This window comes from Haliotis asinina, chromosome 7 (genome assembly GCF_037392515.1).
Source record: "Haliotis asinina isolate JCU_RB_2024 chromosome 7, JCU_Hal_asi_v2, whole genome shotgun sequence".
In the NCBI taxonomy this organism is placed as follows: Eukaryota; Metazoa; Mollusca; class Gastropoda; order Lepetellida; family Haliotidae; genus Haliotis; species Haliotis asinina.
In genome coordinates, this window is record NC_090286.1 from 33,820,188 (window position 1) to 33,835,052 (window position 14,865).

The 14,865-nt window shown below is 45.2% G+C and overlaps 3 non-coding genes across 3 annotated transcripts; all 3 read left to right on the forward strand.

The window, feature by feature from the left end:
- Nucleotides 1–11,584: 11,584 nt before the first annotated feature.
- LOC137292422 (U4 spliceosomal RNA) lies at nt 11,585–11,723 on the forward strand. Its single transcript, XR_010957468.1, has one exon. It is a non-coding gene; the product is annotated as a U4 spliceosomal RNA (small nuclear RNA).
- A 2,230-nt stretch (nt 11,724–13,953) lies between these two features.
- LOC137292324 (U6 spliceosomal RNA) lies at nt 13,954–14,059 on the forward strand. The gene has a single exon (XR_010957377.1). It is a non-coding gene; the product is annotated as a U6 spliceosomal RNA (small nuclear RNA).
- A 634-nt stretch (nt 14,060–14,693) lies between these two features.
- Nucleotides 14,694–14,832, forward strand: LOC137292423 (U4 spliceosomal RNA). The gene has a single exon (XR_010957469.1). It is a non-coding gene; the product is annotated as a U4 spliceosomal RNA (small nuclear RNA).
- Nucleotides 14,833–14,865: the final 33 nt, after the last annotated feature.

Genomic DNA, 14,865 nt, shown 5'->3' on the forward strand with positions numbered 1-14,865 from the left:
TCCTTAGGCATGTCGACTCGTATGGCCGTCTGCCCCACACCTTGACAATCATCCCGGTGGGATTCTAATAAATCAGCTCGACTGAAACCGTGTAGGCATCGTTCACAGAAGTGGGTCTTTTCTCTGTGTGCCGATTGGTCGTGCAACAACCGGCTGAGATGTTTTATCCATGTGTAGTGATACTTTTCACCTCGCTGGATCATGAATATATTGATAACTTGGCGATCCTTCACCGGGCTGACCCTGTGTACTATTGTTTTGTTACCTTCGTGCCCAAAGACATTTATAGCCATATTATTCTGTTTTTCTACTTTAGTGATCTGGGATATGGGGGTGGGTTCATCTATACCATCCCAATTAAGCCCATCGTCTTGGGGATAGCTAGAAAGCCTATCTGAATTCTTGCCAGCTGGAAATAAGGCTGACCTGATAGCTAACCTCAGGCAATCGTTTCCTCTATTCTTAACGTTTACTATAGCATGTTTGTTCCTATAGTAGGGAGGCAAGGCTAGGTATGACCCGCCTCTGAACGGCACGTAGTTAGCTATGTCTAGATAGACATTATCGATTTTATCTACAGCCCACCCGGACCCCAAGTGTGTGTAGCGTTCTAGGTATTCTCGTATCTGCTGAAAACTTGTATCGATTGATGCGTCAATGGTCTCTGCATGTGTGACGACCTCTTGTTGACCTCGGAAGCAAGGCTGAACATACTCAGTGGTACTCCCAACCTGCTTATCGAGCGACATTTTCACTGTGATCTGAAACTTGATACTTCCTAGGTTATTTAGTTCCTGGTTGACCTTATCAGCTATCAGAGGCTTGATATCTATAATGTCTATGTTTCTATCAACGTGCATGCGCCAACCTCTCAAATAGTTACCTACAGCGCGCTCAGTGCGCACGAACTGTAGGTCAATAGCTCTATTCTGTCGTAATAATTCTACAAGCTGTGGTTTTCTCATACGGGAATACCCGCCTAAACCCAAATCGTGTGCCTCGGCTTTCAGTTGTTTTACAGTGGGAGGTTTTGCTACGGGGGCATGTGATAACAATGCGGTTAACCCGGCTCTCCCCAGGTTTGAATAACCCGTGTGCCCAAGCTGTTTCGCTTGAGCTTTTAATTGTTTTACCGTAGGAGGGGCTTCTAAACCTAGTAATCTCAACAATGCTGACTTCCGCATTCTAGAATACCCGATAACACCTCTCTGTTTTGCGACCCTCTTGAGCTCGCTTACAGTAGACATCGTGTTTACACCTAAGAGAACTAATGTCTAATTGGTTCACAGTAACCTTATTAAAAAATATTTCAATCCAGAAGAGGCCAAACTCGGGCAGCCGGGTCCAATTCTAGTAATTCTGTCAAATCGTCCCACGTACCTGGTAAAATATATAGTGTGGCTGTTTCAATCAAGCACTCGCCTTGGTTATAGTATTCACTTAGACTTGAAAAACGTTCTATATGGTATTGAGTCGCGATATCCCGCTCCCATTCGAAGGGGTGAGTATACTTAAAACCCTCTTTAATCCATACCACGTCCAATATTATCTTAAATCTGAAGCTTCCCCATAAAGCCAGTTCATATTTGAATATGTTTTTAACTAGAGATGCGATCACACTTTCCGCAGACATAGCTATACGTAGGTGTGTATAATCTCTAATTGGTTCACAGTAAGGGGAGGTAACTCTTAAGTGGCTATCTTGAGCAGTCGCCTACGTTCTTTTATGTAGCCTTTTTTATTCTCGTATATGAGTTGATGTCTGACTACGTTCGCTCCGTGAGCTTTACATAAACAGTAGTGCCCTTTAACCCCGATACCACACACAGAACACGTGTAGTTAGGACTTCCCATATGGAAACAACAGAACCCCTGATTCCTGCATTTCCTACCACAGGCCTCGGTCTTCCCCATAGGTATGTATTCGCATCGGTATGGAGCGGGTCTCATGTTTACTTATATAGGTATTTTAGTTTAATTGCTTCGCAACCAACGCAGTAGCCGCTATACCCAACACTATGAAGCCCAGTTCACGATTCATTTGTCCCTTGGATGGTGTGTAGTACTGAGCGAGTGTGGGTTTATTGAGCGGTTCCAATTGTTTACCAGTTAGTAGGTAGTATTCTTTCATTGCTTCATCGACATCGTAGAATGTTTTAATGGCATGGTTTTCACGCTTGAGTTGTTCGTTAATAAAATCGATCCTCTGGAGGCGTTTTTTAACGTACTCGTCCTGTGCTCTTTGTAATTTCTCAGTAGCGAGATCGTGTCGCTTCCTTTCTTCCTGTATTTCAGCCGCGTGATCATCTCGTAGTTTCGAGAAGAGGTAATTACTCCCGGAAAATGCCAGGGCATTCACTAACGCCCCACCGACCATCATAGCTATCGTGGCCATCCCTATATTTATTTCATTATATTATCAGGTATTATTCCTTGTTTTACTAGGATGTCTTTTGTGGCCATCGCCATACCAAGGTTCATTATGAGCATACCCATATCCTGCAGGTTGAAATCTAGCTTGATAGTTGGTTGTTTAAGCACCATTTTAGTCAACCGAGCGTACCCTACTGCTAGACTGGCTACCACTGTGGCGTGGTATGCGTCGTTGACGAACGTTTTCCCCTCAGACATTATGTATATATAAAAATATTTTAAATTATAACATGATATGCGGGTCAATAGTGGGGCCTGCCGGCGGCGTGGGGGGTACCACCTCACGGTGAGGGTTTCCATCACGTGTATATAACCACGAGATAGCCAAGGCAGCAGTTACACCTACAGCCAACAACAGTCGGGTTGGGTTGGCCACTTTATGTTGGTTACACCACCGTTTTTTACCGGCAGCTACTCTCTTAGGATTCTTCTGTCTGGTTACTGTTGAAGTGGTCTCCACCGTCACTGGTTCCTGTGAACTCACTGTTTGGGGTGTGGGGGGTACCACCACTGGGGTCTCCTCCACTGGGGTTTCCTGTGCAGCATCCATCTATACTATTATTATTATTCTTTCTCTCAAATTGACAATGTTTTGCCGTGATAATCGCCGCCGTCACTGGAGCCAACAACATACCATATTTGTGGTACAGCCCGCAGCTGATAGAGCTCACGGCGTGTTCGATAAAAGGGTCTTTCTCGAGGTCTTCCCACAGGTAAAGTCGGCGCTCTGGTGGAATGGGAAGGAAGTGTGACACAATACCGGTGTATATCTGGGTCATAGCCGATCCTATTGTCTTTGTCATTTCTGCTCCGAGCCGGGACTCATATCTAGCGTACAGCTTATCGATTTCTTCGGCTGACATTTTGTTAATTTTATCCGGAGTGTAGTCTCCAAAGTAATGTTTGGCTTTGCCGCCAACAGCCAACGCCACCAGTTTCTCTCGCTTGTCATCAGTGGGGCCTGCGGGCGGCGTGGGGGAACCCTCCAACGACAATTGTTCGAGCAATTCCTCACACTCCATCTTATAATATAACAAGTAAGATTTAGTTTTAACTATATAATACCCGATGCAGACAAAACACAGAGAAATGAAGGTTAAGTTGCACACGACAAATACTTCAAATATCATAGCTTTGCTTAGCTTTTGCTTAGCTTTGCTTAGCTTTAGCTTAGCTTTGCTTAGCTTTGCTTAGCTTTAGCATACTATATATGCTACTGGTTGGTCGGTCTTTAGAACGAGCTTAGCGTGTTTAGTTTCAGCGAGCTGTTTCTTCACCCGTTCCCGTTCTAATTTGCTCATCACATCGTTCTCTCTCAAACACTCCTCGAACGAATCCCTATCCTTGCAGTGAAATAAGGCCACCCATCGCGTCTGCTCCCTGAGGTCTTTCAACACCGAGTTGAACTTCTGCGTTAGCACCCAGACGCTGTGATTTGCATGCCGGCCGGAGAAGGCCAGGTACGATAGCATGTCTCTCTTTTTTGTTATCTCGCGATTAGCGCTGCAGTCGTCCAGTATAAACAGCGTCGGTTCCCCTTTAAATTTCTCGTGAAGAGCTTTCAACCAGTCCTGCAGGCGTGTTCCAGGGTCGATTTTGTGTACGTCCGGGTCCGTCATCACCCAAGGTCGCGCGTACGTTTTATTCATGCTCAGAGTAGGGCACATGATAACGATGTTATCGAACACATCCTTGTAGTAACCCTCCAACATATCCAACACGAAAACGGTCTTCCCACAGCCAGTCTGCCCGCATATGATAGCGCAGTGTGGGTCAGTGGGTAGTTGGGGGTACCCCCCATCAGTAGATGGCTTGCACGAATCTCCCATTGTCTATATTAAGTTGCGCGTCCATAATAACGTACAGATATAATTTCAACTTACCAGCGGTTTGAGCCTTCTTAGTAATCTGGATGGTTATCCCTTCGCTGCCGTTATCTATACGGCGCCCGCTACCGTGCAGTTTATCATCATCCGTGGATCGCATGTCCAACCATAGGGCGTACTTGGTGGTCAGGTATTCACCGATCTGCACGGAGCCGAGGTCCAGGTCCTTTGTTATATAATGTTGGGTCCCCCCAACTGTCACTGGTAGCTTTTTTATCTCATCCCACTGCTGGTGTGGCCTCATACCATGACTGAACAGCTGGTTGGGCACGCCCTCGATGGTAACTTCCACCTTTTCAATCTCGGGGTTGAAAAACTTCTCGCTGTCCCTCCGGAATGGATCGTAATCCTCCACGGGTACGACCAGGATACCATTCATCGATCGCGCCGGCACGTTCAGGTTGATATTCCACACAGTGTCGCTCTTATCTCGCACGACTGATCTATGTCTCAGTACGCGATCGTACAGGATAGCCATCTTCCCAGAGTACTGGCTTCGAACCTGCCTGGCCAGCTCCGGGCTAGTGACCATGTCGAACTCCAGAGAGATGTTGTCTATGGCATAACTGGCCTCATCACCGTTCGGTGTACGCACTACTTTGCTATAGTCGTTAAACGTGAGCTCGTATTCGAGCCTATCACCCAGCGCGGCCTGGTAAAACGGCGCGTGTCCCGTGAGCAACTCGAAGTCGAGCGGCACGCAGAATCGATTTCCGTATGCTAGAGCGATGGCCTTTTCACCGGGCGATAGCTTGTCTTGCTGGTCTGTCGTGAAGACGTATCCTATGCGCGCCCGGGTTGATTTGCTGATACCCTGGTACACATCATTGACTCGTTCTCCCTCGCTTTTCCAGAGATCCTTGTAGCAGTGAAACACGTCGCTGTCGTCGATGCTCAGCACCTCGTTACCGCTGATCTTGACGGTCGTTTTCTTGATGATAGCTCGACCCACGTTCCGCACTAGCTCGCGTTTGTCGTTGTCGGAGGTCAACGTGATATTGAACGCCAGTCGAACAGTGCCTGGTACAATGAGGTCATTCTCACCAAGGTTTGGAAATCTAACCAGCAGAGTTTGATTCTGGTCTATCTTGCTGGGATTGTTGGTGATGGTCACCGACTGGCGCACGGCTCTGGCACCTAATGGCTCTCTCAATTTTCTGAAAGGATCTAATTTTCTACCGTACATTGTTATACATAAATAAAATATATTTAAATACTAATGGATGAAGACATACCTATGGATGAGATACCGGGCGCTAGTGCCCAGGCATTCGATGATGAGCAGGAGACCTCATTTACTAGTTCATCATTGAACCAAGAACTTTTGGCAACAACGGTAGATGATTATTACGAAAGTTTAAGAAGAGATAAAAACTACGTTGAACCACAGGGTCGATACATTGATAATTTTTTTATTGATACAAAGGGTGTTCTACGCCTTAAGTCTAAACCAGAGGTTGACCTCGTTAACAAGCGCAATAAAAAACCACTGGCCTTATCAACTCTAGCCAGACGCTATGGTGTTGAATTTATCCGTGAACATCTAAACATGCATGATTACGGTGGTGCAATACCTAAGGCCGTTGTTGAAGATCTGCAAGCTACCAAATCCCACCTCACCACTAGAGATGAAATGACACCACAGCGTGCTACAGAAGCCTCGGACAGCATAGAAAAACTGTTGAGCACCTACTGGGACAAACCGTTACCGGGGTTTGACTTTCCGGTAAGGGAACTGCGCGGCTTAGACGAAGCCGTGAAACGCGTGCGTGGAGAACTCGTGAACAACATGGGGAAACTGAACGAAATCGACGAGCACATCGCTAGGGAAAAAACCAAACTAAACGAAACTGAAAACGATGATATGAAGCGTCGTATCAATGAACGAATACGTGATTTAGAAGACGAGAGACGTACACGATTGGAAGCCGCTTCCTCGAATCGTGAACAGCTTCGATCCCAGATCAGTCGTATTCGGGAAACAATCGATAGAATACTGAATGAGGATACAACTTTAGCCAACAGGATTCGGATATTGTTCCGGGAGCAAGGGATCACCATCGCCAGCATTCTAACTGCATTGGGTTTCATCATATCAACCCTGGTGGTGTCACTGACGGGGGGAACCCCTGTGGGTCCTGCCGGCGGAGGGGGAACTCCATGTGAAACTGCCATGTGGCTCAGTCAAAACCTGTGGGCAGCCATTGTCGCCGTGGCTGGTCTGGTGTACGTAGCGGCTAAGAAATCTTTAACCAAATAAGTCCCAAAGTTACCCCACCAACCACCAGGGCCGTTTTATTATCAATATGCTGCTGATTGGAGGCCTGAATATGGGGGTGTGTGGGGGGTACCCCCACATGAACTTTAGGCTCCGGGGGTGGCTCCACTATACCCGTTTCACGTGGTGGGATGTGTGGGATATAGGGGGTGTTAATATCGGGGTTGATGCCCAACTTTTGGTCCGCCGTGGCTATGACTATTTTGTTGTTATAACCCACCACTTTTTTTACTCTCAGTTGCATATCACTCGGAGACATATACAGCCCCACACCGAACACGTAGTTAACTTTCGATCTGGCGTATTCTAACACGTTTTGGTAGCGTTCGATGGCGCGAGGGAGATCAACTGGAGAATTAATAGCATCCTCAACGTTGGCAACGAACTGTTTCTGAGCGTCGTAAGCAGTTCCCTTACCGATGATGTTGGAACGCGTTTGCGACTGCGCACCCAACAGCGACCACACATACGTTCGAATCGAGTCGTTCAAGCGTATTGTACCAGCACGAGTGAATCCTTTCGATGTGTCCAGCATGAACATTTTCCACCCGTCTGCGGTTGACTGCTCCACTTTCTGGACTGTGAAAGCAACACCACCTTTAAAGTTCATACGATCATCCCTCCATTCATTACTCGACAAAGCAAAGTCCGGGCGTAGTTTACCTTGTTTCAGTACAAGATCACTGAGTTCTTTCACTGATCGCACGCCATCAGAAGGAATACCCAACCCGTGGTTCGGCCCCGGCAAACGCCAATCCGTCTTCGGGTTTATTTCGAATTCATTACAAATACGTTCGTAGGCCCGTCTATCGTATGGGTTGTTTGTTGCGTCCCACGCTTTGTCCTGTGGGAGGGGGGCACTGATCTCTTCAAGGATACGTCTGACCTGGTAGTACACGTGGAACTTGAACACAGACTGACTCAGTGGTCCACGCTGAGAGTCGGCCAATGCCACACCACACCCCGTTGTAGCGCACCACACAGCAAAGTTGAATTGATTCTGCCAGAACTGCATAGGGTTGTTGAACCACGCGTGGACTGCCTCAATGTTAGTCACCATAAGCTTATACTTATCGAACACATCTAAAAGCTGGGCATTGAAATACAACTCAGGAGCAACCACGATCTTCATGGGGGAGAAATCTACATCCAGTTTAGGGTAAAACACACCAGGGGAATACATTTTAAAACTATTATATAAATAAATATATATGTAATATGTACATAACACTTCCAGGAATAACGAGCGGTGAGGCCGTTCAGCTGACGCACGCGATCGATAACACGTCAGGTCAACTCGAAGTCGCACTCTGCGATATCACCTACCTGCCGCAATGGACTAACATTAATATCAGCAACAATAAGCTGTTCGTCAGTGGAACTCGCAGCCAGATAACTGGCGGCTACTACAGCGTGTGCTCGCTAAACGACGAGGTCTTCAAACCCCTGGGAGCCGAACTCAAGATGAACGACTCAAACGGCACAGTGGTGTTAATCAACAACGGAAGAACCTCCTTGAGGCTCGGCCGGCCATTAGCGAGGATACTCGGTATGTCTCCTGACGAGATAAAACCAACAACAACCGTCACAGGCACGAAGTTACCCGACCTAGTACCGTACCGAGAGCTGTACATTCATCTCGGTCAGGTGAGCACAACGTATAACATTCAAGGAGGTCACCCTTCCACTATATTGAGAGCAGTGCCGGTGAAAACTGAGAAATTCAACGACGGTAGAACCGAGTCATTTTCACCACGGCAGTATAAGAGATTAACCCAGGGCAACATACCTGAGCTGACAATATCGGTGTTAGATATAAATCATAATCCTGTAAATATAGGATACCTCAGCTTAACGCTTCACGTAACATGACCAGCGCACAAGGGCCAGGAGTGAAAAAATGCGTCAATATCGGGATCTCCGACCTTGGAGACACGCGCGGTTTCGACGCTCCCGGAGTAGATGGTAAATCGTATGCCTTGCAACTGAAAAACAACATTTACAAACGCGTTGAAGTCACCTCCGGTGGAACCCTAAGTGATATAGTAGATACCACAAGAGCAACAGTCAACACTAAGTACACCCTTGTCAACACCGGTGATAATAATTGGGTAATATACCCATCGTTCGGTGGTAAACTGTTCGACTTAGACGATGTTGAGAGCACTACCGTCGTCAAAAACAAACCATATATGCTCGTCTTCACCGAAGATGACAAGTGGGTGTTGTTACCCGATAACAAATGGTTTCTCAATATTAAACTCGTCTCCCCTTACGTGTTCACGGATAACAAAGACAACCACCTAAACAAAGTCGTGAACAATGGAACCCTGCTCGTGGCTTACGTCCCAACTCATAGACGTAGTATAGTCGTCAGCCCAGTCAACACTATAGCAGCCCACATGCTATCGAGTAAACCAGCCATGCAAAACGTGAAATTGCAGTTGGTGTCTGAATTCGAAGGCGTGGTCAAGATACTAGAGGATCTACCGGCAAACTCAACATTGTTCATCAAAGTCTACCTAGGGGAACCATCGGGGAATGATGTCGAGATCGTGAAGGGGATCAAACTCGGGTGGGTGAAACGACACCAGTTTCAAGTTTGCAACGTTTACGTGCGGGTGGGTGTCGACTCCAACACCAGTCTGCAGGGGGTCAACGTGATCGTGGAAAACAAGATATCATTAATCAATATATTCCTGCCTGACAACATACACTTCATGGGTATTAAGTTAACCCCTGAATTATTATCAGAAAACCAGTTGGAAATTATATCATAATAGTATAATAATGACCAGTCATCATCCCAACACTACGCTTAACGACCTGGGAGATACGGAGGGATTCGATCAGCCTGGTGAGGAAGATGAATTATACATCCTGCACTTCAAAGACAACGTGTACAGACGGGTGTCGTTATCAGATTTAAAAGAACCCAAATGGCTGATCAACTTAACACTCGCCTCACCTTATATCACAACAAAAGAGGGGTGGAGGTTTATCTCTAAGATTAGGAATAACGGTATCTGGCCCGGGGATTTCATTACGGGGAATGAAGCAACAGCCGAGGTATATTTTCATGAAGGAAAAAATGGATTAATTTCTGGAATAGAAAGTAAATTAACATTTAGCAGTAGTTATTTACACGAAAGGCAGCTTGAGATATACTCCCCCTACACAATCATCATAGAAGTCATGTTTACGTATTTTGACCAGGAAAACTCCTCGAAAGGACGTCAATTTTTACCCGGGGTGTCAATACACTGGTTTACCGAACACTTAAATCAATATTGCCGTATTATTATACAACGGGATACCCCCACGGGTTCTATAAAACGTTTAATAAGCCTCCCTGGGGTTTTTATTACAACAGAAAAGTCTATTAACCTCTCACCTCTTAGCATTAGTTATGATCTACTCCTTATAGGCTTCAAATACATTGATAGACTATTAACTGAAACCCAATTAAAATATTTTTCAAAATATATATTATAGGATGGGTCTGTACCCAGTCGTAGAGGAAGTAGCGAAGACGTTGGAAACCGTAGATGGGTTCCGCTTGAGGCAGTTATGTGATGTGAAACGTCAACTAGAACAAGACCGTGACACGCGGAAAGCACTATGTAAAAAGTACAATAGAGCTTTCAATATCGTGGACGGGGCTGACACTACCCTTATGGTAACCAGCATGGGACTAGGGGCGGCAGGCGTTGGGTTGTTAACCACAATCGTGGCTGCACCTATAGTGCTAGGTATTGAAATAACGGCTGGGGTGACAGGGTTGGTAGGGTTGGCGCTTAAGTTAGTATCACGCAGACTTAATCGTAAGGCATTGAAACATGACGAGATCAGGGTTCTGGCCGAAGCAAAGCTCAACACAGTGAGTGAGCGAATTTCCACGGCACTCTCTGATAGTAAGATCTCAGAAGAGGAGTTTCGTTCAATCCTATCTGAACTCACAAAATATAACGGAATGAAACAAGATATTCGGTCCAAGTCTCGTAAGTCTGCTATCAGCGAGGATGAGAAAAAAAAGTACATAGAACAGGGGATACAAAAAGCCCAACAAGCCTTTATTACGAACACCAAAGAGATCATAGGCGGTTCACGTTAAACTGTTTCATCGATATAAACATAACATAGGGAACACGAGGGCGATAGCCGTAAGCGAGCCACCGATCCTATATGGTCAGTCAAAACTTACAACATAGATAAAGTGGATATAAAAGCCGACGAACCTAACTTGTACTACTTGAGGGGTGGGCCGGGTAGGGGTTTTGTAAGAGAAGAATTATTGATCGTACCGTACGGCACAGTGTTACCTCCTACCAAGGCACAGTAATTACCGCCAACTTTTTTGTAGTAGGGGTAATAGTAGCAAGAGCTAATGGCCCAACCAAAGCCTTATTTACTAAATAAGGCTTTGTAGAGACATTTTGTGAAAGTGAGCCAGAACCCCCATTCCCTATACTACTCACTGCATTCTAACTCGTATAATTTCTCTCCTTTTTCTTGAACATACCCACGTGGCATAGTTTACCGGGCATCCAGAAATATACCATGTCTATTTCATTCGTTTAAAAATTTATGCCACCCTTTATTCATTCTCCCATTATCAAAGTCTCCGCCTAAGCATCTTTGAATGAATGATTATTCCCGCCGACTACAGCTATCGCGCGCATGCGCCTTGCTCTTGACATATACGCATGTCCTACGATGACTTAAGCCTTCACTTCTCTCATCATTGGTGTCGGCGTTAAATGAATCTAAGACTGTTTGATTGAGATTTAGGGTGTCTGTATAAACTGTATTAATCCCCAGATAGTTACTAGAGTCGCACTTACATGGATGGATATTTCCAATCAGTGTCACGGCTTGTGGCTAAATAAATCGGCCTGTTGTTTTTGTTAAGGTATGCAAATTAGTTGAAACTAGGTGCTGGTAGGTCCTTGAAACAAGAATAGATTTATGGACACCTTATAACATTAGCTTTGCGCAGTGGCGGTACCATAGCCAATGAGGTTCATCCGAGGCGTGGTTATTGCTAGTTGAAAACTAATCCCAATACCCCGCGCTGACGCCCTTCACTGGGCGGCATGCGCAATTTTTGCTAGCTCCTACGGGAGCCTCATATGTAATTCAAGAATAGAACTTCAAACATGCACAAGGAACCTTGTGGTTTACATTCGCCTCCTGTACATCCTTGACATTATAATCTGGTAAGTCTAGCATCCTTTTCTCATAAATGGCTTGTCATTAAACATATACATATGGAAATTAATTAAGCAACACCAAATTCAAAGACACATAAAAACTTAACAAAGTTTAACGAAGTAATTTTGATGATTGATTATTCAATTTTGATGTATTGACATACAGCATGAGCTTTTCATGGGTTGATATGACGCGCGTGAAGCTTGCACAGCGCACGTGCATTGCTTTAACCTCAACTTTCGAAAAATGCACTTTTTCCCTGGGGTGTTTACAAGCGCAGGTTGTCGATTGCATTCGGTTTTTCATTCATTTCAATGTCATGGCACGTAGGAAATTATCAGAGGCCACTCGTTGGCAAATAATCGGCATGAGGAATGCTGGTATGTCTCTAAGACAAATCGGGACTCAAATCGGACGACATCATTCCATAATTTCAAAACTTTTGAAAAAATACCGGGCCACTAATGAAGTTAAAGACCTGCCTAGACCAGGAAGACCCAGGAAGACCACAGTCCGGGAGGACAGAGCTTTACTGAGACTTGTACGGCGCAGGTCCTTCGACTCGAGCTCTCGGTTGAGACAGGAGTGGCTTCCAGGGAGACCCATCTCGAACAGGACTGTTCGGAATCGTCTGAAAGCTGCAGGATACCGGGCAAGGAGGCCAATCAAGCGACCCAGACTGTCTCCAGCCCATAAGGCAGCCCGACTGGCCTGGTGTAATGACCGTTTGCACTGGAACATTGCCTCTTGGAGGAAGGTCCATTTCTCAGATGAGAGCCGGTTCTTGCTGCACATGGTGGACGGTCGTACTCGGGTCTGGAGGCAGAGGAACACAGCAATGGCTCCACGGAACATCCAGGAGACTGTGGCCTTTGGGGGAGGTTCCGTTATGGTATGGGGGTGCATTTCCATGAACTGCAAGTTGGATATCATTACCATCCGTGGCAACCTTAACGGTGTTCGTTACCAACAGGAGGTTCTTGACAGGGCTGTGGTACCTCATTTTGAGAACCATCCTCTGGCAACGAGACCCATATTTATGGACGACAATGCTAGACCTCACAGGGCGCATGCTGTAAATGATTTTTTGCGGCAAAATGCAATTGACAGAATTCCATGGCCTGCCATGAGCCCTGACCTCAACCCCATTGAACATTTGTGGGACTTTATTGGCCGTCGTGTGAGGCAGAGAGACCCACCAGTCCATAATCTCAACGAATTGACGGCTGCCCTGCATGAGGAGTGGAACAGGATCCCCCAGAATCAGATCCGGAGACTCATCCAAGGAATGAGGAGGCGTCTGGAATCGGTGGTGCGTGCGCAGGGAGGACACACTAGATATTGATGAAAGTCGGTGTGCAGACTCTCAGATGACTGTTCTTTCTTTCCATGTGACATTTGTGTTAATACACCTGACAACAACGTCTGTGGATGAATAGTAAAGTGTGTCCATTTTTTCATGAATTTAAGACAGTTTTAAGAATTTGGATTTCGTTGCAATAAAGCAAAGTCTTGATACTTTTTCCCTTTAAGTTGTTTGTCAGAGATCGTCTGTTGAATAAAAAAGTGTCAAACTATATCAACCCGGCATATTTTGATTGTCAGAACATTTCAAAGTTGCTCCAATAGAAAAAATTGGGGTGTTGCTTGATTAATTTCCAGGTGTATATATAACGTCAGTGTAAAAGAATACCCGGTCTTTTAAAAAAAACTAATTCTCTGTATTATTGATATACAAAGCCATGTACATGTGAGCGATTTCACAGTGTGTTACTTAGAGTGCATTGCCCTTGGACAGCTCAGACGACAGGTAGCACGTTTATGTCGTTTGGAAAACGTTGTACATACCACATGCTTGGCTGTAGACGGATGTGATGTAATGCTGTTCATTCGGCGTCGGTGTCAATTATGAATGATGAAAACCGCTTCCAAAACATGTTATCATATATATGAAAGCCACTGAAATTACTACCACAAAACAAAAAGAAAACGGTTAAAGGCATCCACAATGCTGAAATTCTTGTGACTACTATGTATGAATTCAATAGCAGCACAAACCAATAACATGTATATATATTGCACCTCTTTGAAATTTATGTCAAACCTCCTTCCTATAAAACGACGTTATGCGTAAGTTGGAGTGTATTGCTAACGCAGTACATATACTAAAATTGGAACGATACAGAGAAGATTAGCATGGCCCCTGCGCAAGGATGACACGCAAATTCGTGAAGCGTTCCATATTTTTAATCTTTCCATTCCATAACTGAAACTTGCAAGTGAATCCATCATTCATTTGGCAACAGTGGTCAAAGCTGATGTTCGTAAATGACTTGACATTTACACGTCCTTTACATATGAAGTGAACACACTGCATTCTAACTCGTATAATTTCTCTCCTTTTTCTTGAACATACCCACGTGGCATAGTTTGCCTCGGCATCCAGAAATATACCATGTCTATTTCATTCGTTTAAAAATTTATGCCACCCTTTATTCATTCTCCCATTATCAAAGTCTCCGCCTAAGCATCTTTGAATGAATGATTATTCCCGCCGACTACAGCTATCGCGCGCATGCGCCTTGCTCTTGACATATACGCATGTCCTACGATGACTTAAGCCTTCACTTCTCTCATCATTGGTGTCGGCGTTAAATGAATCTAAGACTGTTTGATTGAGATTTAGGGTGTCTGTATAAACTGTATTAATCCCCAGATAGTTACTAGAGTCGCACTTACATGGATGAATATTTCCAATCAGTGTCACGGCTTGTGGCTAAATAAATCGGCCTGTTGTTTTTGTTAAGGTATGCAAATTAGTTGAAACTAGGTGCTGGTAGGTCCTTGAAACAACAATAGATTTATGGACACCTTATAACATTAGCTTTGCGCAGTGGCGGTACCATAGCCAATGAGGTTCATCCGAGGCGTGGTTATTGCTAGTTGAAAACTAATCCCAATACCCCGCGCTGACGCCCTTCACTGGGCGGCATGCGCAATTTTTGCTAGCTCCTACGGGAGCCTCATATGTAATTCAAGAATAGAACTTCAAAC